We start from the raw sequence: 5,963 nt of genomic DNA, 5'->3' as shown, positions 1-5,963 counted from the left end.
CATCATGCTCCGTGATGGTGCCTCGTGCCATTTCAAAGGATTAGCCTCTCATTGTTTTATATAGCCATAACATATATTCCTTAGCCCTCCTTCCCGACCGCGCCGATCGTGTCTGCCGTGTCCACATGATCAGAAAGCGTTCTGACATGGTCAATCCCAAGACGCTGAGCTCATCCACCACTCGCCCTGCTCGTCCTGCTTCTCTCCTTTATGTTGACGTCCTTTTTTTAAACACGTTTATGTTGACGTCTTGAGCCCGGCGCCATCGAGCCGGCTAGATTCCGAAGCACACCAACTCTTGGAGAGCCTTTAGAGGGATGCACTGTTTATACCATCCGCCAACATAGAGTAGAAACAAACAGGTGCATTCAAACAGCCTCACATACCCAAATTCCTTTCCCTTTCAATAGAAGCTCATTGTGCACTAATTGTACATGAAACCAATGGCAAGCAAATAAAATACTTGCATGATTTAGAATTTGCAGGACAAACTCATCATATATAGAATCAAAGAAAGTTGAACTATCTTTGCCTCTGGGAATTAATAAAGAAAAAGAACGTATCACCACAATAACACACTCGAAGGCAAGTACCAACATCCTATCACAAATAAAAAAGGCAAGTACCAACATTCTATCACAAATAAAAAAGGCAAGTACCAACACCCAATAGGCTTATTTCTCCACCATTTTGTAACTACATCTGCTTGTCATCCATCTAAAGTCTTTCTCCAAGATCATCTTGAACCCAATGTGCGTGAGTAGGTCTCTAGGTGCCAGAGTGCAAATAACAACACGTCTGTAAGAAGTCTCTCTCAAAAAACGTAAGAAGTTATCACATGAGCTGCATCCGACAATAGTGGAGGGAAATTATACTGTGAAAGGAGATAATGAAAGCTGAGAAAACTATTTACCTTCACGATCAGTATCATATCATAGGCGGACACAACATATTTTAGATCAACGTGATGTCACTTTGCCACTATTGATACTCCAAGGACATGCGTGGTGTGGAGACCCACATCTGCATCTTCAAGCGGATTATCTTGAGCTCCTTGAACTACAGATTGCCACAATATATAGCGAGCACCATCAACTCAGTGCTCAGCTATTTTCCTTCAAATCGGCCACCTCTGTAGGAAGCGAGAGGCTGCAATGACAAACAAACCATGGAGTTCTACACTGATTTTCCCAGGAAATTCATATGTTTATTTCGAAAACAATTTCTAGAGCTACAAAGCTATCAAGAGGCACAAGCCAGTTAAATACCTTCAGTAGTGGTGTCTCAAGTCAAGCCTGCAATAGGAGAAGTATTTGTGGTGCCATCAATATGTGTTACTATACTGAAATTTGCAGCAGTTAAAACCATTCATTTATTATAAGATAAATATTATAAATATTATTTGCAATCAGAATACAAATATTATGTTATTACTCAAGTTCGCTCATTGATTTTTTTTAGTTTCCAGTGCAGATTGGAAAGTATCGTTGAACTAAGTAGACTGTACATTGTAGTGGATTGCAGATTCTGATGCGCGCAACTCAAAAGATAGCTCGGCTAATTTGGTGAGAATAGATTCAACCAAAAATATCTGGACCATTTTTTATCAATAGAACTCGTTGCTATACATACGACAATCACAAAAATGACACTTCCATATGATAGCAGAAAGTACCTTATCGTATTGTCTATAAGTGCAGCTCTAAAACCAAGTATTAAACGTTGAAGGAAAGACCACACATATTACAACCAAACCTAGAAAATGTGGATACCATGGTTGCCGTTGCAGGAAAAAAACATATGAATGTTTATATCAAATCATTGATATGTATCCCTTCTGAAATACATCAGAGGAACCATTTAAACAGAACCAGTTTAACGTAACTACTCTGTACAGCTATCTTAATTTTTGCACAGGTTTCTTAAAATCTTAGTACAGAGCTAGCAAGAAAAGAGTATATACACTATATAATAAACAGGATTTCGAAAAATCTGGAAGTTGATAAAACAGAAAATTCAAATGTATTAGGGAATATCAGTAGTAAGTCACTATACCTTTGTTTGACCCTGAAAGACATTACAATTAGATATACAATGCAAGTAATCTGAGATTCATCGTTTAGTTGATTCAGAAGAAACAAACATTACTTCATCCAAATCTTCTCCATTGGAAACACACAAAAAATCCATTGGCTAGCATGGGGTGGCATGAAAAATATTTGTAACGGCTCCTCTTAACATCAAACTGAACTTGCTGCACGGTAGTTGATTGGTAGAGTTAGAGATGTAAACCACCCTTCAGTTGTAGGGAACTTACTGCAGGCTGCCACTGAAGGAGATGCAAACCACCTTAGTTGGTTCTGTTCAGATCCCTACAACAGACAGTGTGGTGATCTGTAGTAGACCATAGAAAAGAATTTTTTTTCTTGATTTGACATTGCAGATCAAGCCAGGGTAGTGGGGCATCTACGATTGCTTGTCTGGCTTTCCTCAAAGAAGCTCCCATCTATATTGATCAATCACCCAGCCAACTTCCGGCGGCGACCACTATTTCATCGCTACCTCGCCATGCTCATTCTCAGTTTGCACAACATCTCCTTCAGCCCGGTCAAGCTGCAAAATTTTGCAAAACATCTCCTTTGGCCAACCAAACGACATTGGACAGACCGGACTTTGCCGAGACATTGGGGAAAGGTGTGGGCGCCTTCAAACGTTGAGGGACAACCAAACAGATCAGGTCAATCCCCCTGCCTGCAAAATCAACCAAGTATTTTGTCTCTTGGTCTCCTCGCTCTGCTCAGCCACGGGATGCGGCAGAGCCAGAACAGGGGAGCTGGTTTGGGCTGGAGGCTGTCTGCGAGGAGGGCCTGCACGGGAGCCGGCAAGCGTCGTCTCTATAGCAGGTTGTGAGCCGCACTGGATGGGAGAGGACAAGGGTGTGCAGCAGGCGAGTAGCACCTCCCACCTGGTGTAAGATTCAGAAGTTTCTGTAAGTATCTGAAGATATAACTGAGATGAAACAACTTCAGATAATCCCGTAGTAGCAACTTGCCATTATAGAAGTCATGGGAGAAGATCGGAACTAACAAAAACAACCTAGTATCGTGAAGTTGCATCACAATACGAAGAAAGTCATCGTTTCAGCAGCTACTGCGATTTTGAATCACATTGTTCTACATCACAAATACCGCAGGTCATCTGTCTTTTGAGTTCATCGTCAGTTTTCTTCAGAAAAAACATCACAACCCCAACAAAAGCTTCATCTTCCACCAGAAAAGCACTTGCACCACTGCATTGCTTAAATGCATTGACTATCTCAAACCAATACTAACAAAATCTCAAACCTGGAGGTAAACATCATTATTAAGAACCTGTAAAAACAGTAAGTACTTCCAGGGTAGTTACCATGTGTTGCAGAACTAATTGTATTTGCAGTTGTTGGTTGCCCTTCTCCACCTTAGACACCGGCTGTTCCTTTCAACCCCTCGAGTTCATTGTACATGAACTTCATCGTATCCTTCTTGCTCGTGTTGCGCCATTGTTCACCACACTCTTTGTTAACAGCAGTAGGTCCACCTGTAAATATGTCGTTTTGAACATTAGGCAATGAACTACTCCTACTGAATTAGCTGAGGTGCGGCACCACGACCTTGCAACAGCAGCCCACGTGGAGGCGATCCGGCTTGCATTCCCGATCCACAACTGTTGTAGGCAGATGCTGCTCCTATTGGAGGATTCTCCACTCGAATCCAGGCTTGGCAGTAACACCTTTATGAATGTAACTCAAGTACTCAACTGCTTGAATGTGACGCCAATGGCAGCCTCTTCTGGACTGCTCCTGCAAGGATGTCCTGCTGAATCCCCATACTCCTTGCTGGGCCCACCACCTTCATGCCTTGTAAAATCAATCATAGTGGATATGTTAGTGATACTAAAAGATTAACATCACAGCCCTCAAGCAAGTTAGTTATCAATCATGTGTCAGGCGTATAACACGTTATTTCCTCGAGGTCGCTAGAACTGAATTTAACAATATGAATAGCAAAGAGAGGTTGTTTCTGATGATCATCACAATAGAGCCAAAAAAACAAATAGAACATCTTTGCGATGAAGTAAAGGAAATTAGCAGTATGATTCTATCTACATCAATCTACCTGAAGGCATATGTTACAGCAAGCAACTGCAAAATATTCAAAATCATATCAACTCACAAAATTCAATTGAAAAAACAGAAACATAACAGACATGTCGCATTTATCTTCACATGTGGCTGCAAATTGTACAACGGCGTACTCCAGGTGGAGCGCGGGTGGTCGGCATTCCAGCCATGTTGGTAGAAAAGCAAGATTGTATGCTTCCAGTGAGATGATTTCAATCAATGAAAATTTTAATTCAGATGTGGCTTCCGTAGAGGGGCTCAAGGCGTTTTATGTGGCAAAGTTTCGCAATTCAGGTGGAGTTCATGTCCGGCACGACTTAATGGCATGCTCGAGTAGTTCTTCTGATCTGAATTGGTGACTGGCGATGGGTTTTGCACAGGGTGGTCGCCGCACCCCACCTATCCCACAAAACGTGCTTCTCTCGCACGCACCACCGCCCCCGGCATCTCACCGTTGTTACCACCCACCAGCCTAACCACGAAACTCGGCCGTCATGCAAAATTGTCGATTCGCCCCATCCGAGACGTTCTTCCAACTTGGTGAATATATTCATCAATGGAATTTGGCATGTCAAACAAAAACTTGATGTAGTTTCAGAAGATCCATTCAACATCCCTAGACCCGTGTACAAACAACAAGGGTCTCAAACAACAACATATACTTCTCCAGTGAGAATCGGCCTCAATCTTTCTCTTCTCTCTTTCATTTTTTTCTCACCTTTAATAGAAATTACTCCAGCCCAGTAGCAGCAGTAATTGCTTCAGACAAGGGATCGCCAACTCTGGATCTCACAAATACAATAGCGGGAGGTTTGAAGTACTGCTTACTCTTCATTATCTCAAAAATCTTCTGCTTCTTCTGCATAGACTCCACCCAAATTACCACCTATCTAATTGATTTGATTGGCTCCCACAACAAATACTCCATGTATCAACCATGGTGTAAGACAGCGACTTTGACAATTTTGGAACGTACTGTTACTGAAAACATCATGACCTATGGATGTGAGAGTGCGCGAAAGATCTACATGGCCTAATCTCTGAATCCTCTCTCTAGCAAGCAATCCACTTCATCGAAAACAAACACAGAAACATCTGCAATTAAGGTCGACATTGTTTGCAGAGGATGGGGCTTCCTTGCCACCGGTTTCCTGTCCTCCACGATCAACACCACCATAGCAGCCCGGCTGCCGAGCTGCGCTACACCCCGGTGCATCAGCACAGCAGCCCTCTGTCCGCCTCGGCGTTCGGGTCGACCAGGGGCGGCGGCGCGGCCGACCATGACCGGCGGCGACGTGGAATTTGACCAAATTGGTGGTCCTGGACTTGGACTTGGGGGAAAGAGGTGAAGGCCACTGGGGAGCTGGAGTCTCGAGGGAGAGGGAGGCGCACCCGTGGTGGTCGTCGGCGAGAGGTGCCGCCGGGTTGGCGGCGCAAAGGCGGCGGCGGCAGCGCTGGAGGGAGTCGCAGACGGGATAGGGAGGTGGGGTAACACCTGTTCGTTGCCTTATAATATGCACTGCGGGTTGAATACCCTAAACCGACATGGACGTTTTTGCAAAACGGAACCCGGAGACTCAATCCGTGCTTTATTATTATTAGGGAGATTGGTTTCATTTTCTTATGATTCCCTACATACAAGCAGTTTTATAACACCATCAGATTTAACTATTGTCCAAAAATTGAAGAGTTGAATTAGATATAATCAGGGATGTGATGTACCTGCTCGTTACGCATGCTACTCTTGCAAGCTGCGACTGTCCGTTTGCGCAAGCGCGATGCCATGCCCGTGCTGCCGCCGCTG

General features: G+C 43.7%; 1 long non-coding RNA gene across 10 annotated transcripts; it reads right to left on the bottom strand.

The window, feature by feature from the left end:
- Positions 1-451: 451 nt before the first annotated feature.
- Positions 452-5,679, bottom strand: LOC125544443. Of its 10 annotated transcripts, none has more exons than XR_007299487.1 (5): positions 3,650-5,648; positions 3,406-3,576; positions 2,056-2,965; positions 1,269-1,342; positions 452-1,149 (listed from the first exon to the last, which is right to left on the bottom strand). It is a non-coding gene; the product is annotated as an uncharacterized LOC125544443 (long non-coding RNA). The 10 variants fall into 10 exon arrangements; XR_007299485.1 differs by having other exon boundaries at positions 1,269-1,295; XR_007299482.1 differs by having other exon boundaries at positions 452-2,965; positions 3,650-3,895; positions 5,552-5,679.
- Positions 5,680-5,963: the final 284 nt, after the last annotated feature.

Source organism: Triticum urartu, chromosome 3, assembly GCF_003073215.2.
Source record: "Triticum urartu cultivar G1812 chromosome 3, Tu2.1, whole genome shotgun sequence".
Taxonomy (NCBI): domain Eukaryota; kingdom Viridiplantae; phylum Streptophyta; class Magnoliopsida; order Poales; family Poaceae; genus Triticum; species Triticum urartu.
The sequence above is the reverse complement of the archived record's forward strand: the minus strand, read 5'-3'. Positions and strand labels throughout refer to the sequence as shown.